This window comes from Salvelinus sp. IW2-2015, linkage group LG4q.1:29 (genome assembly GCF_002910315.2).
Source record: "Salvelinus sp. IW2-2015 linkage group LG4q.1:29, ASM291031v2, whole genome shotgun sequence".
NCBI classification, from domain to species: Eukaryota; Metazoa; Chordata; class Actinopteri; order Salmoniformes; family Salmonidae; genus Salvelinus; species Salvelinus sp. IW2-2015.
This window is the reverse complement of record NC_036842.1, coordinates 18,500,956-18,518,252: the sequence shown is the minus strand read 5'-3', so window position 1 is coordinate 18,518,252 and position 17,297 is coordinate 18,500,956. Positions and strand designations below refer to the sequence as shown.

The 17,297-nt window shown below is 43.4% G+C and overlaps 1 long non-coding RNA gene across 1 annotated transcript in view; it reads right to left on the bottom strand.

Annotated features, from left to right (window-relative positions):
- Positions 1-5,958: 5,958 nt before the first annotated feature.
- The window catches only part of LOC111961098 (uncharacterized), a 37,026-nt gene continuing 25,687 nt past the window's right edge, over positions 5,959-17,297 (bottom strand). The window contains exons 3-5 of the long non-coding RNA XR_002876932.1: positions 7,568-7,586; positions 6,343-7,414; positions 5,959-6,227 (exon numbers count right to left, since the gene is read on the bottom strand). This is a non-coding gene — a long non-coding RNA (uncharacterized lncRNA). The remainder of the gene's footprint in view (positions 6,228-6,342; positions 7,415-7,567; positions 7,587-17,297) is intronic.

The following is a 17,297-nucleotide window of genomic DNA, read 5'->3' as shown; positions in this document are numbered from 1 at the left end:
AACCGTAATATGAATTATGAAAACAGCAATTACTATATACAATTCACCACATAACAGGTAACCTCACCAGTGATCAAAATAATTTTGAAAAAAAAATAGAAAGTAATCTGACAATGGGTAGTTTGTGCACGCCACCATGTTTGTTCTTTTACTTCAACCAAAGATAAGAGGTTACAAGAGTTGGTCTGTTTGCAGTATGCATGTTGAAGGAGGGGTGTTCTACCATCATTCACTTCCGGAAGTTTACTCGAAAGAGTGAACCATCCCTTCACCTCATTTTGTTATAACATATTTTATCTGACGGATGTTTACATGACAACCAGAAAGCATTGTATTATGCCAACAAACATGGCGTCACACATAGCTGGCAATTAGCTTAGCATTAGCTCATCATAATCAGTACAACCTTCAAAAATGTATTTTACCCACATCATATGTGTCCATTACAATCTATGCAAGAATCAGAATGCTTGATGCATTGTCGGAACTAGAAGCACAAGCATTTCGCTACACTCGCATTAACATCTGCTAACCATGTGTATGTGACTAATAAAATTTGATTTGATTTGATTTGATTTGATTGGTCACCTATACTTGAAAACGTGAACAAAACAGCAAATACATTGTGCTCCATAGCATGGAACCCTGTATTATCAGCATATTCAACAAGCGTTTAAGAAATATATTACCTTCACAGCGTTATCTTGTGATCAAGCCATTAATGTTTTTGTATTATTGGTGTTGTAAAACATGTTAGCTTAACGGTTAGCAATTAGAATGGTTTGACATTCAGTGGAAATACTACTATTCTATCAGCTTTTGATAAGCGGTTTAGCAAAAAAAATATGTCCCGCATTAACGGCATATGGTCCCCAGTTATTTGCCACCTCTATTTTGTTCAATTACAAGATATATCCATTTACTTTTGCTCAAAAAGAGACACCAACCTCGTATCCAAGTGTTTACTAGATAGTTGACTAGTTGGCTAGCCTTCCGGTAAAAAATAAATACTTGTCTGTCAACTTTTCATGTGCAGCCCGGTGCGCCCTCCTGTGGACTCTTAAAAATGGTCTTCTCGTATGTTCCTTCAGTGGTGTAACCAATAATGTCTCATCATTTGTTTAACAGATTAATCTTATGTTTTAAGGAAGTAGAAACATTTAAAACCTGTTTGGGATAGGGGGCAGCATTTTAATAGTAGATTTGGATAGAAATCACTCCTGACGTTTCTAAAACTGTTTGAATGATGTCTGTGAGTAATAGAACTCATATGGCAGGCAAAACCTGAGAAAAATCCAACCAGGAAGTGGAAATCTGAGGTTTGTAGTTTTTAACTCATACTGGGATTCCTCGGGAGTTCATTCTGAGGAAGATCATCAAAGTAAGTGAATATTTATAACGCTATTTCTGACTTTTACTGACTCACAACATGGCGGTATCTGTATGGCTTGTTTTTATGTCTGAGCGCCGTACTCAGATTATTGCATGATGTGCTTTTTCCGTAAAGCTTTTTTGAAATCTGACACAGCGGTTGCATTAACCTTTCTAGCCCCGGGTTCCACTAGCGAACACCACAACATTCCACCTGAAAAGGCAGCGCGAATTCAAAATCTTTTTTTAGAAATTTAACTTTCACACACTTAACAAGTCCAATAGAGCAAAGTGAAAGATAAACATCTTGTTAATCTACCCATGGTGTCCGATTTCAAAATGATTTACAGTGAAAGCACAACATATGATTATGTTAGGTCAGAGCCAAGTCACAAACACACACAGCATTTTTTCAGCCAACAATAGGAGTTAGAAAAAGCTGAAATATAGTTCAAATGAATCACTAACCTTCGATTATCTTCATCAGATGACAGTCTAGGACATCATGTTATACATGTATTGTGTGTTTTGTTCGATAATGTGCATATATATATTAAAACAAATCTCAGTTTACATTGGCGCGTTACGTGCAGTAATGTTTTGATTCCAAAACATCCGGTGAATTTTGCAGAAATACTCATCATAAACATAGATAAAGATGCAAGTGTTATTCACAGAATTAAAGATAAAATTATCCTCTATCAACCCGCTGTGTCAGATTTCAAAATAAACTTTTGGAAAAATAATAATCTGAGAACGCACTCAGAAGCACAATCCAGCCAAAGAAATAGTCGCCATTTTGGCGTCAACAGAAGCTACAAAAACACTATAAATATGCACTTACCTTCGAATAACTTCATCAGAAGGCACTCCCAGGATTCCCAGTTCGACAATAAATGACTGAAAAGTTCCATAAAGCCCATCATTTAGCCACTTGTTGTTAGCATGTTCAGCCCACGAATCCATTTTCATGACGCACGAGCAATCCCTCCAGACAAAAACTCAAAAAGTTCCATTACAGATCGTAGAAACAAGTCAAATGATGTATGCAATCCATATTTAGGATGTGTTTAACATTAATCATCAATAATGATCCACCCGGAGAATTTCATTGTCTGAAGAAAGAGCATTGGAACGAGAGCACTCTCTCTCTCGTGAGCGCGCAAAATGAGACTGAGAATTTCTGAAGACCACTCAGTAAAATAGCTCCTATGAGCCCCTCCTTTATAGTAGAATCATATAACCAAAATCTAAAGACGGTGACATCTAGTGGAAGCCCTAGGAAGTGTTTTCTTATACATAACTATATGGGGTATCATTTGGCACTGTTTTGAAAATCGAGTTCTCACTTCCTGTTTGGAAGTCTTCTCAGGTTTCTGTCTGCCAAATGAGTTCTGTTCTACTTACAGACATAATTCAAACAGTTTTAGAAACTTCAGAGTGTTTTCTATACGATAGTAATAATAATATGCATGTATTACCTTCTGGGACAGAGTAGGAGTAAATTCCGTTTGGGCATACAATTTGTTCAAAGTGGAAATGCTGCCCCCTGTCCATAACTGGTTTTAAGGAGAAGTATATCTTTATTTCTGTGCATAACACTTGTATCTTTTATCAAAGTTTATGATGAGTATTTCTGTAAATTGATGTGGCTCTCTGTAAATTCGCCGGATGTTTGAGGCACAACATTACTGAACATAACGCGCCAATGTAAACTGAGATTTTTGGATATAAATATGAACTTTATTGAACAAAACATACATGAATTGTGTAACATGAAGTCCTATGAGTCCATCTGATGAAGARCATCAAAGGTTAGTGATTCATTTTATCTCTATTTCTGCTTTCTGTGACTCCTCTCTTTGGCTGGAAAATGGTTGTATGTTTTTTGTGACTAGGCTCTGACCTAACATAATCATATGGTGTGCTTTCACTGTAAAGCCTTTCTGAAATCGGACACGAGTGGTAGATATGTGGGACGCTAACGTCCCACTTGGCCAAAAGCCAGAAAAAAATGCAGCGCGCCAAATTCAAATATATTACTATAAAAATCAATCTTTCATGAAATCACACATGAAAGACACCAAATGAAAGCTACACATGTTGTGAATCCAGCCAAAATGTCTGATTWCAAAAAGSATTTACGGCGGAAGCAAACCAAACGATTATGTTAGGTCAGTACATAGCCACAGAAAAACACAGCCATTTTCCCAGCCAAAGATAYGAGTCACAAAAAGCAGAAATAGAGATAAAATGAGTCACTAACCTTTGAMGATCTTCATCAGATGGACTCATAGGACTTCATGTTACACAATTCATGTATGTGTAACATGTACGGTTTCTCTCCTCCTCTTCGTCTGAAGAGGAGGAGTAGGGATCAGACCAAAATGCAGCGTGTTGTGAAGACATGATGAATATTTAATAAAGCAAAGACGAACACGAAAAACACTTGGAAAATTACAAAACAACCAAAACGACGTAGACAGACCTGAACATGTGAACTACAATAAAACACGAAGAACGCACGAACAGGAACAGACTAACCAAACGAACGAAAACGAAACAGTCCCGTGTGGTGCGACAGACACAGACACAGGAACAATCACCCACAAACAAACAGTGTGAACAACCTACCTTAATATGGTTCTCAATCAGAGGAAACGTAACACACCTGTCCCTGATTGAGAACCATATCAGGCTAATAGACAATGAACCTAAACATAGAAACACATAACATAGAATGCCCACCCCAACTCACGCCCTGACCAACTAAACACATACAAAAACAAGGAAAACAGGTCAGGAACGTGACAACATGTATGTTTTGTTCGATAATGTGCATATTTATATCCAAAAATCTTAGTTTACATTTGCGCCATGTTCAGAAATTCCTCCAAAATATCCAGAGAAATTGCAGAGAGCCACATCTAATAACAGAAATACTCATCATACACTTTGATGAAAGATACATGTTTTACATATAATTAAAGATACACTTGTTCTTAATGCAACCTCTGTGTCAGATTTTTTTTTTWACTTTACGTAAAAAGCACACCATGCAATAACCTGAGACGGCYCTCAGATATAACAACATTTCTCCGCCATGTTGGAGTCAACAGAAATACGAAATTACATCATAAATATTCCCTTACCTTTGATGATCTTCATCAGAATGCACTCCCAGGAATCCTAGTTRCACAATAAATRGTTGTTTTGTTCGATAATGTCCATTAKTTATGTCCAAGTAGCTACTTTTGCTAGCARGTTTAGTACACATGTCCAAACGCTCGCYCAGYTCCAGGCGAACGTCGGACGAAAACTTCAAAAAGTTATATTACAGGTCAAATAAACTTGTCAAACTAAGTAGAGAATCAATCTTCAGGATGTTGTTATCATAAATATTAAATAACATTCCAACCGGAGAATTCCTTTGTGTCTACAGAAGTAATGGAACGCAAGGCGATATCATTTGGAATGCGCATGACCAAGAACACTCTGCCAGACCACTGACTGAAACACCTCCCATCCGGCCCCACATCACAGTAGAGGCTTCATTCAACGCTCTACAGACAGTTGACATCCAGTGGAAGGCGTAGGAAGTACAAACAGATCCATATCTTACTGGGATTTGAATAGGTGATGAGTTGAAAATCGACCAGCCTCAGAATTCTCACTTCCTGTTTGGATTTTTTCTCAGGTTTTTGCCTGCCATATGAGTTCTGTTATACTCACAGACATCATTCAAACTGTTTTAGAAACTTCAGAGTGTTTTATATCCAATAGTAATAATAATATGCATATATTAGCATCTGGGACAGAGTAGGAGGCAGTTCACTCTGGGCATGCTATTCATCCAAAAGTGAAAATGCTGCCCACTATCACAAAGAAGTTTAACAAGAAGTTAAGCTTTCAATTGGTGTATTGCACTTGTGAATGTATGAAAGTGAAATATTTCTAAAAAACATTTTATATTTCGCGCTCTGCCTGTCACGTTCCTGACCTGTTTTCCTTTGTTTTGTATTTATTTTAGTTGGTCAGGGCGTGATTTGGGTGGGTTTGTCTATGGTTGATTTTCTATGTTGGGATTTTTGTGTTCGGCCTGGTATGATTCTCAATCAGAGGCAGCTGTCAATCGTTGTCCCTGATTGAGAATCATACTTAGGCAGCCTGGGTTTCACGTGTGTTTTGTGGGTGTTTGTTTCCGTGTTTGTGTTTTTCACCACACGGTACTGTATCTGTTTTCTGCACTTCGTTTATTTGTTTTGTATTTTCAGTGTTCAGTTTTTCCTTATAATAAATCATTCATCATGAACACTAACCACTCCGCGTATTGGTCCGATCCTTCTCGCCTCTCCTCGTCCGAGGAGGAGGAATATGACGACTACCGTTACACTGCCTTTTCAGCGGATGTTGTCGAGGCCTTATTAATACTAAAATATGAATGAGTATGTATAACTTTTATCAAATAAAACTTTAATTTCAGGAATGTGCATTGACATAAACAATGAAAAACACTGTTGGAGTTTGTGTTGAAGAGACGCACTTGGAAATTAAAGGAAGACATACTCAAGATGGGTTGAATAAATATATATATTATATTTTAGACATGTCATTTTTTTTTACAAATAAATAATTTAATATGAAAACAAACAGTTAAATCTCCACCTCCATTGCTATATTGTCGCAAAAATCACAATAAAAATCCATCTCCACTGCCACGTCTGGATCCCACTGCACACACCTGCAGAGGAACCAGTGCTGGCAGAAGTCACAGCACACCCATGGCACCTCGGACCTCCTGTGGGGAGCTTGCAGGCAGAACCTCTCCCCGCAGTGAGCACAGCAGGTGGTTTCTTCTTAAAATTGAAAAAAAAAAAATTGATTAACATGCTTTGCAAAATGTAGAAGTACTACAGCAACAATAGTAATTGATACAACTGAGAGAGAGAAAACCAACAAATTATGAAGTACCTGAGGGTGGTGCCATGGGTGGTGTGACAAAGGTGGCCGATGGAGCTTTTCTCTTTTTTCCTGTGCTGCAGTTGAGAGAAAAAGTAGTGTTAGACAACTTTCTACATAAATACCTCTGGAAAAAGTTGCAGAAGTTTTGGAGGCGGTGGAATTGCATTGAGGGCTGGTGCTATGAACTGTAGAGTATTTTTTTTTAAGCATTGCAGTTTTATAAAACAAATTACAAACAGTAATTCATAATTTAACATGTGTTTGGGGGTCGGGACTGTATTCGAATTGCAGGGAGTAGGGACACCAGACAGGGCTGCTGTGGTGGTGTGACCAGGGGAGACGGAGGAGGCAGTTGGTCCAGAGGAGCCCAGGGTCATCGCAGTTATGGATTTGTCTGGGTTTCTCCCTAACCCACTCTCCTCCGAGTGCTTCTCATAAGAAGTGAAGGTGTRCATTGTCAGACGTCTGGCACACTCAGCTCTCCCCTGTCCAGCTTCCTCATGCTCAAGTTATTGTGTCTCCTCCTGAACATTTCCCACCACTTTCATTAGTGGAGGTATTGTTTCCCTTGGGTGCCAAAACCTACAATAGAWTATACAATTGTCCATCCAGGATGAAAATGTTTATTTTGGCATCACCACACCCATCCACATATACATCACACATATTGAGAACAGTCAGTCATACATACATAAACACATAGAACACCAAATAGCTGTGTATTTTATCAGCGTATTTCATGAGCCTCTGTCTGGTGAAGGGGAACCCATGGCTGGCGCAGTAGATACAGTTCTGCACCAGATCATTTTCATCCTTTCTCTGGTGCAATCAATGTGGGTAGTCCAKTGCGACAACCATGGGTCACCCGGCCGTTCAGCCTGTCCGCCAGGGTCTGCCGAGTTACACCATGCACTTTGGTAGATAAGAAAAGCAGATAAAATGCACATACATTTGGTAATCTCCTAAAAACAAAAGACACCTAACCTTGGCAGCCTGGCAGACAGCCATCCATGCCCCACAGTCCTCCATGTTATGGAACAAGCCCACCTCACTCAACTGCTTCCTCTTGACTTTCTCCACACTGTGGTGAGGAATACATGTAGCTAAATAACTTGGCATACTATACACATTTTAAAAAGATTACTCAATCTGAATATGCATAAATATTTACATATCAAAGCTAAGGGATTGAAAGGTGATGATGAATGTTTTCACAATAACTGAGTGTACTCACATTTTTTGTTTGATTTTATCTGTAATGAAAATGTGTGTCCCAATTAGTTTGATAGCATACAATGCAACATTTGTCTAAGTACTGCCTCTATGTAGCTGTTGTAAGATGAAACATAGCCAACAGATACATGGTTCAAAGTTCAAAATAGTTTTTTGCAGATTGCGCAAAACACCCAGAGGACTCCAATTTTTATATGATAAAGCCTGACAACATTCAGCTATTTTCGTGATATGTATTATCTAACACTTACAATTTCTTTCCTTTTTGGTTAATTAGCAGTTCTATCAACATTTAGCAACTAAGCTAGCAACATTAACAAATTCATAAGCTAGCTAATTTTCCCCCAACATCGGACATCCCCTAACTTCGGACACTCTCTAGCGGTTGGAGGATTAAATCACTTAGAGCTCAAGATTTAAATGGCCTGGAAAATAAAGGTACATTTTGTGACTAAAGACACCCTTCTAGCTAGCTGACCACCAATTTACATTGCAGTTTCTGTATGTTAAGTTAGGTTTTGAGAGTTTTCAAAAAAGTTATATACAGTTGAAGTCGGAAGTTTACATACACCTATATACTTTTAAACTCAGTTTCACAATTCCTGACATTACACCCAGTGGGTCAGAAGTTTCCATACACTAAATTAGTATTTGGTAGCATTGCCTTTAAAAAACGTATTTGAGCTAGGGGGCAGTATTTTCACTTCCGGATGAAAAGCGTGCCCAATGTAAACTGCGTGCTACTCAGGTCCAGAAGCTAGGATATGCATATAATTAGTAGATTTGGATAGAAAACACTCTGAAGTTTCTAAACCTGTTAGGATAATGTCTGTGAGTATTACAGAACTGATTTGGCAGGCAAAACCCTGAGCACAATCCATCTAGGGATTTATTTTTGAAGTCATTGTGTTTTCCAATGTTTTCTATGGGAGACATGATTTATTAGGGCCCGGATTGCAGTTCCTATTACTTCCAGTAGATGTCAACAGTCTTTAGAAATTGTTCAATGTTTTTCTTTTGAGAAATAAAGAAGTAGTGCTGTTCTGTGTACATGTCACTCTGAAGGGCTTTAGTCTTTTGTTGCGCGTGAACAGGAGCGCACTCCGTGTTATTTTTCTTAGGTATTAGAAACAGATTATCCCATCTTAAATTTGATCATTTATCTACATTTTAGGATACCTGAGGTTAGATTAGGAATGTTGTTTTAAATGTTTGGACCAAGTTTACAGGTAACTTATTAGATACTTTGTAGTCATGTTGGAAACGGTGTATTTCTGAATCAAACGCGCCAAATAAATGGACATTMTGTGGATATAAAGAAGGAATTTATCGAATAAAACGACCATTCATTGTGTCACTGACACATTTTAAATTGCAAAAAGAAGATCTTCAAAGGTAAGGCATTTATTATATGTGTCACGTCCTGACCATAGATCTTATGTGTTTTGCTTGTTTAGTGTTGGTCAGGACGTGAGCTGACCAACACTAACACCAACACCTCTCCTTCTGCACCAGATAGGACTGTCTCGGTTTTCACATTTGTTATTTTGTATTTTGTATAGTGTTCACGTTATTGCCTCTTCTTTATTAAATCATGTTGAACACTAGCCGCGCTGCATTTTGGTCCTCTCCTTCATCCCAGGAAGAAAGCCGTTACAGAACCACCCACCTAACCCGGACCAAGCAGCGTGGCAACGGGCAGCAGCGACAGCAGAAGCAGCGGCCAGCTACACAGGACTCCTGGACATGGGAGGAAATTTTGGAGGGAAAAGGACACTGGGCTCACATTGGAGAATATCGCCGCTCTCGGGAAGAGATGGAAGCAGCTAAAGCCCAGGAGCGGTGGTATGAGGAGGCAGTATGGAACCGGCGTTATGAAGGTACGCGGCTAGCACGGTAACCCGAGAAGAAATCCCAAACATTTCTTGGGGGGGGAGGGGGCTAAAGGGTAGTGTGGCGAAGGCAGGTAGGAAACCTGCGCCCACTTCCCATGCTTACCGTGGAGAGCGGGAGTACGGGCAGACACCGTGTTATGCGGAAGAGCGCACGGTGTCTCCTGGACGTGTGCATAGCCCGGTGTGGGTTATTCCACCTCCCCGCACTGGGCGGGCTAGATTGAGCATTGAGCCAAGTGCCATGAAGCCGGCTCAACATATCTGGCCTCCAGTACGTCTCCTCGGGCCGGTGTACATGGCACCAGCCTTACGAATGGTGTCCCCGGTTCGCCAACACAGCCCAGTGCGGGTTATTCCACCTCCCCGCACTGGACGGGCTACGGGGAGCATTCAACCAGGTAAGGTTGGGCAGGCTCGGTGCTCAAGGGAGCCAGTATCCCTGCACGGTCCGGTATATCCGGCGCCACCTTCCCGCCCCAGCCCAGTACCACCAGTGCCTACACCACGCACCAGGCTTCCAGTGCGTCTCCAGAGCCCTGTTCCTCCTCCACGCACTCTCCCTGTGGTGCGTGTCTCCAGCCCAGTGCCTCCAGTTCCGGTACCACGCACCAGGCCTATAGTGCGCTTTGAGAGTCCAGTGTGCCCTGTTCCTGCTCCCCGCACTAGCCTTGAGGTGCGTGTCTCCAGTCCGGTACCACCAATTCCGGCACCACGCACCAGGCCTACTGTGCGCCTCAGCAGGTCAGAGTCGGCCGTCTGCCCAGCGCCATCTGAGCCATCCGTCTGCCCAGCGCCATCTGAGCCATCCGTCTGCCCAGCGCCATCTGAGCCATCCTTCTGCCCAGCGTCATCTGAGCTGCCCGTCTGTCCCGAGCCGTCAGAGCCGCCCGTCTGTCCCGAGCGTCCAGCCGTTCGTCAGTCAGGAGCCGCTAGAGCCGTCCGTCAGTCAGGAGCCGCTAGAGAGCGTCCGTCAGTCAGGAGCGAAGCGCCGTCAGTCAGAGCCCGCCGGCCGTCCGTCAGTCAGGAGCCGCCAGAGCCGCCAGCAGTCAGGAGCCGCCAGAGCTGCCAGCCAGTCAGGAGCTGCCAGAGCCGCCAGCCAGTCAGGAGCTGCCAGAGCCGCCAGCCAGTCATGAGTTACAGTCATGAGTTGCCCTCCAGTCATGAGCTGCCTTCCAGTCATGAGCTGCCTTCCAGTCATGAGCTGCCCTCCAGTCATGAGCTGCCCTCCAGTCATGAGCTGCCCTCCAGTCATGAGCTGCCCCTCAGCCCGGAGCTGCCTTTAGTCCGGAGCTGCCCTTCAGTCCAGAGCTGCTCCTCTGTCCGAGTTGCCCTTCAGTCCGGAGGTGCCCCTCTGTCCTGAGCTACCTCTCTGTCCTGAGCTGTCTCCTCTATCTAGGGGGGACTTTGTGAAGGTTCCTAGACCAGGGTCGGGGGCGAGGGTCGCCACTCAAGGACGCTAAGGAGGGGACAAAGACAATGGTGGAGTGGTGTCCTCGTCCACCGCCGGAGCCGCACCGCGGACAGATGCCCACCCAGACCCTCCCCTTGAGTTTTAGGGGTGCGTTCGGAGTCCGCACCTCAGGAGGGGGTACTGTCACGTGAGCTGGTGGGAATTCTATGTTGTGTGTCTAGTTTGTCTGTTTCTGTGTTCAGCCTAATATGGTTCTCAATCAGAGGCAGCTGTCAATCGTTGTCCCTGATTGAGAATCATAATAGAGTGGCCTTGTTTTGTGTTGGGATTGTGGGTGGTTGTCTTCTGTCTTTGTGTTCTGCACCAGATAGGACTGTCTCGGTTTTCACATTTGTATTTTGTATTTTGTTATAGTGTTCACGTTATTGTCTCTTCTTTATTAAATCATGTTGAACACTAGCCGCGCTGCATTTTGGTCCTCTCCTTCATCCCAGGAAGAAAGCCGTTACAATATGGCTATTTCTGACTTTTGTGTCGCACCTGCCTGGTTGAAAAATTATTTCAGTGTTTGTCGGCGGGGCGCTGTACTCAGATAATCGCATGGTTGCTTTCGCCATTAAAGCCTTTTTGAAATCTAACACAGCGGCTGGTTAACAAGAAGTTAAGCTTTATTTTGATGTATTACACTTATATTTTTGCAATGTTAATATTGTAGATTCTGTAGTTTGAATTTGGCGCTCTGCAATTTCACTGGATGTTGTCAAATCAATCCCGCTAACGGAATTCATTTACATTACATTTACATTTAAATCATTTAGCAGACGCCCTTATCCAGAGCGACTTACAAATTGGTGATTCACCTTATGATATCCAGTGGAACAACCACTTTACAATAGTGCATCTAACTCTTTTAAGGGGGGGGGGGTTAGAAGGATTACTTTATCCTATCCTAGGTATTCCTTAAAGAGGTGGGGTTTCAGGTGTCTCCGGAAGGTGGTGATTGACTCCGCTGACCTGGCGTCGTGGGGAGTTTGTTCCACCATTGGGGTGCCAGAGCACGACAGTTTGTGACTGGGCTGAGCGGGAACTGTACTTCCTCAGAAGTAGGGAGGCGGAGCAGGCCAGAGGTGGATGAACGCAGTGCCCTTGTTTGGGTGTAGGGCCTGATCAGAGCCTGAAGGTACGGAGGTGCCGTTCCCCTCCACAGCTCCGTAGGCAAGCACCATGGTTCTTGTAGCGGATGCGAGCTTCAACTGGAAGCCAGTGGAGAGAAGCGGAGGAGCGGGGTGACGTGAGAGAACTTGGGAGGTTGAACACCAGACGGGCTGCGGCGTTCTGGATGAGTGTATGTGGTTTATTGGCACAGGCAGGGAGCCCAGCCAACAGCGAGATTGCAGTAATCCAGACGGGAGATGACAAGTGCCTGTAGGACCTGCGCCGCTTCCTGTGTGAGGCAGGGTCGTACTCTGCGAATGTTGTAGAGCATGAACCTACAGGAACGGGTCACCGCCTTGATGTTAGTGAGAACGACAGGGTGTTGTCCAGGATCACGCCAAGGTTCTTAGCACTCTGGAGAGAGACACAATTGGTTGTCAACGTGATGGGAGATCATGGAACGGGCAGTCTTCCCCGGGAGGAAGAGCAGCTCCGTCTTCCGAGGTTCAGCTTGAGGTGGTGATCCGTCATCCACCTGATATGTCTTGCCAGACATGCAGAGATGCGATTCGCCACCTGGTTATCAGAAAGGGGGACAGGAGAAGATTAATTGTTGTGTCGTCTGCATAGCATTGATAGGAGAGAGACCATGTGAGGATATGACAGAGCCAAGTGACTTGGTGTATAGCGAATAGGAGAGGGCCTAGAACAGAGCCCTGGGGACACCAGTGTGAGAGCACGTGGTGCGGAGACAGGTTCTCGCCACGCCACCTGGTAGGAGCGACCTGTCAGGTAGACGCAATCCAAGCGTGGGCCGCGCCGGAGATGCCCAACTCGGAAGAGGTGGAGAGGAGGATCTGATGGTTCACAGTATCAAAGGCAGCCGATAGGTCTAGAAGGTGAGAGCAGAGGAGAGAGAGTTAGCTTTAGCAGTGCGGAGCGCCTCCGTGACACAGAGAAGAGCAGTCTCAGTTGAATGACTAGTCTTGAAACCTAACTGATTTGGATCAAGAAGGTCATTCTGAGAGAGATAGCAGGAGAGCTGGCCAAGGACGGCACGTTCAAGAGTTTTGGAGAGAAAAGAAAGAAAGGATATGGTCTGTAGTTGTTGACATCGGAGGGATCGAGTGTAGGTTTTTTCAGAGAGGTGTGCAACTCTCGCTCTCTTGAAGACGGAAGGGACGTAGCCAGCGGTCAAGGATGAGTTGATGAGCGAGGTGGGTAAGGGAGATGGTCTCCGGAATGGTCTGGAGAGAGAAGAGGGGATAGGGTCAAGCGGGCAGGTTGTTGGGCGGCCGGCCGTCACAAGACGCCGAGATTTACTCTGGAGAGAGAGGGGAGAAAGAGGTCAAAGCAAAGGTAGGCAGTGTGAGCAGCAACGCGGTGTCGTTTGACTTAGCAAACGAGGATCGGATGTCGTCGACCTTCTTTTCAAATGGTTGACGAAGTCATCCGCAGAGAGGGAGGAGGAGGGGGGGGAGGAGGATCAGGAGGGAGGAGAAGGTGGCAAAGAGGTCCTAGGGTTAGAGGCAGATGCTTGGAATTTAGGAGTGGTAGAAAGTGGCTTTAGCAGCAGAGACAGAAGAGGAGAATGTAGAGAGGAGGAGTGAAAGGATGCTAGGTCCGCAGGGAGGCGTTTTCCTCCATTTCGCTCGGCTGCCCGGAGCCCTTTCTGGGGGAGGACCGACGCGGCCTGGAGGATAGGGGACATAGAGAGTCAAAGGATGCAGAAAGGGAGGAGAGGAGGGTTGAGGAGGCAGAATCAGGAGATAGGTTGGAGAAGGTTTGAGCAGAGGAAGAGATGATAGGATGGAAGAGGAGAGAGTAGCGGGGGAGAGAGAGCGAAGGTTGGGACGGCGCGATACCATCCGAGTGGGGCAGTGTGGGAAGTGTTGGATGAGAGCGAGAGGAAAAGGATACAAGGCAGTGGTCGGAGACTTGGAGGGAGTTGCAATGAGATTAGTGGAAGAACAGCATCTAGTAAAGATGAGTCAAGCGTATTGCCTGCTTGTGAGTAGGGGGGGAGAGGGGTGAGGTCAAAGAGGGAGAGGTGGAAGAAGGAGGCAGAGAGGATGAGTCAAAGGTAGACGTGGGAGGTTAAAGTCACCCAGAACTGTGAGAGGTGAGCATCCTCAGGAAAGGAACTTATCAAGGCTCAAGCTCTTTGATAACTCTCCAAGGGAACCTGGAGGGCGATAAATGATAAAGGATGTTAAGCTTAAGGGCTGGTAACTGTGACCAGTGAATTCAAAGGAGGCGATAGACAGATGGGTCAGGGGAGAAAGAGAGAATGTCCACTTGGAGAGATGAGGATCCCAGTGCACCACCCAGCTGACCAGAAGCTCTCGGGGTGTGCGAGAACACGTGGCGAGCGAGGAGAGAGCAGTAGGAGTAGCAGTGTTATCTGTGGTAATCCATGTTTCCGTCAGTGCAAGAAGTCGAGGGACTGGAGGGAGCATAGGCTGAGATGAACTCTGCCTTGTTGGCCGCAGATCGGCAGTTCCAGAGGCTGCCGGAGCCTGGAACTCCACGTGGTCGTGCGCGCTGGGACCACCAGGTTAGAGTGGCAGCGGCCACGCGGTGTGAAGCGTTTGTGTGGTCTGTGCGAGAGGAGAGAGAGGGATAGACAGACACATAGTTGACAGGCTACAGAAGAGGCTACGCTAATGCAAGGAGATTGGGATGACAAGTGGACTACACGTCTCGAATGTTCAGAAAGTTAAGCTTACGTTGCAAAAAATCTTATTGACTAAAATGATACAGTACTGCTGGCTGGTGAAGTAGGCTAGCTAGCAGTGGCTGCGTTGTTGACTTTGTTTGAAAGTGTAGCTGGCTAGGTAACCTCGATAACTGGCTAGGTAACCTCGATAACCTCGATAATTACTCTTAATACACAATTATCTTGGATACAAAGACAGCAAAGACAACTATGTAGCTAGCTAACACTACACTAATCAAGTCGTTCCGTTGAATGTAATAGTTTCTACAGTGCTGCTATTCGGTAGAATGGGCTAGCTGGGTAGCTAGCTAGCAGTGTTGACTAGACAGGAGAACGGCGGCGCGGGCGACGAAAATAGCTGCTAGCTAACCTCGATAATTACTCTAAACTACACAATTATCTTAGATACAAAGACAGCAAAGACAACTATGTAGCTAGCTAACACTACACTAATCAAGTCGTTTCGTTGTAATGTAATAGTTTCTACAGTGCTGCTATTCGGTAGAAGTTGGCTAGCTGGCTAGCTAGCTGGCTAGCTAGCAGTGTTGACTACGTTAGAAGGACGAAATAGCTGGCTACTACCTCGATAATTACTCTAAATACACAATTATCTTTGATACAAAGAAGTAGTTGTAGCTAGCTAAAAAATTGCTAAGATCAAACAAATCAAACCGTTGTACTGTAATGAAATGAAATGAATAATACTACCTGTGGAGCGAAGCGAAATGCGACTACTCGCTCCAACCCGGAAGTGACCCTTCGAGCGGGATTCGCGCTTAAGAATCCCTAAGAGGTTTTAAATTGTTTAACCTCTAACGAGTCACAACCCGGATCCGGGATCCCCCCATCAAAAGCTGACTAGCATAGCCTAGCCTAAACCACAGGATATCATATAATCAAATGTTCATGAAATCACAAGTCCAAGACACCAAATGAAAGATACAGATCTTGTGAATCCAGCATCATTTCCGATTTTTTTATGTTTTACAGGAGACACAATATGTAAATCTATTAGCTAACCACGATAGCAAAAGCACAACTTTTTTTTCTCCACCATTTTTTTCCTGCATGGGCAGCTATCACAATTTCGACTAATAAAATATATATGCCACTAACCAAGAAACAACTTCATAAGATGACAGTCTGATAACATATATTTATTTTTTAGAAAATGTGCATATTTCAGGTATAACACAATCTCATTGCAGCTGCAATCTGAATAGGTTGGAAGCAGCCGGAATAATTACAGAGACCGACGTCAATACCACAATACTCATCCTAAAACATTTCTGAAAATACACACATACGCAAATGAAAGCCAACATCTTGTGAATCCAGCCATCATTTCTGATTTTTGAAATGTTTTACAGGAAGACACATATGTAAATCTATTATAACCACGTAGCAAAGACACCACTTTTTTTACTCCACAGTTTTTTACTCCATCAGTAGCTATCACTAATTCGACTAAATAAAGATATAAATACCACTAACCAAGAAACAACTTCATAAGATGACAGTCTGATAACATATTATGGTATAGACTATGTTTTTTTAGAAAAATGTGCATTTTTCAGGTATAATCATTAGTTTACCATTGCAGCCACTATCACAAAACTCACCAAAGCGACAGTAACTACAAGAGAGCAACGTGTATTACCTAATTACTCATCATTAAACATTTCTGAAAAATACACAGCGTACAGCATGAAAGCCCAACATCTTGTAATCCAGACAATATTTCAGATTTTCTAAGTGTTTTACAGCGAAAACCAATATATCGTATATTAGCATCACATGAGCTAACATCACCCAGCATTGATTCAAGGCAAAAGCGCGATAACGTATCACACCAAATATATAAATTTTTCACTAACCTTCTCAGAATTCTTTAGATGACAGTCTGTAACATCATATTACACAATGCATATAGAGTTTGTTTGAAAATGTGCATATTTAGTCACAAATCGTGGTTATGCTATGTAATCAGTCAAACCATGGCATGCATTCTGGCGCGGCCATCTTGGAAGGCACCTAAGTTTAGATTATTTATCGATTAGTATGACTAAAAATACAGTTGGACAGCTAATGAAAGTGCATTGGTTATTAATGCAACCGCTGATTTAGATTTTTAAAATTAACGTTACTAGACATACAGTGTGCGTTACAGCCAGACTAGTGCCGCAATAATGGCCGAAAATGCGTTTACATTTTTCACACATAAATACGACAAAATCATAAATAGTTCTTACTTTTGGACGAGCTTCCATCAGAATCTTGGGCAAGGTGTTCCTTTGTCCAAAAAAATCGTTGCTTTGTTGTAAAACGTCCACTTCAACTTCGGAACTAGCAGCTAACAGTAGCTACGTGGCACACACATGTCCAAATCCTCAAACGCAATACTACGAAAATTCAGAAATAGCAATATACTCGCATAAACTGATATTAATCGGTTTCAAATAACTTCGTTATGATGTTTCTAACACCTATACCGAATTAAATTACAGACGGACATATCTAAGCGCGATAATGAGCGTTTCAAAATGCTATC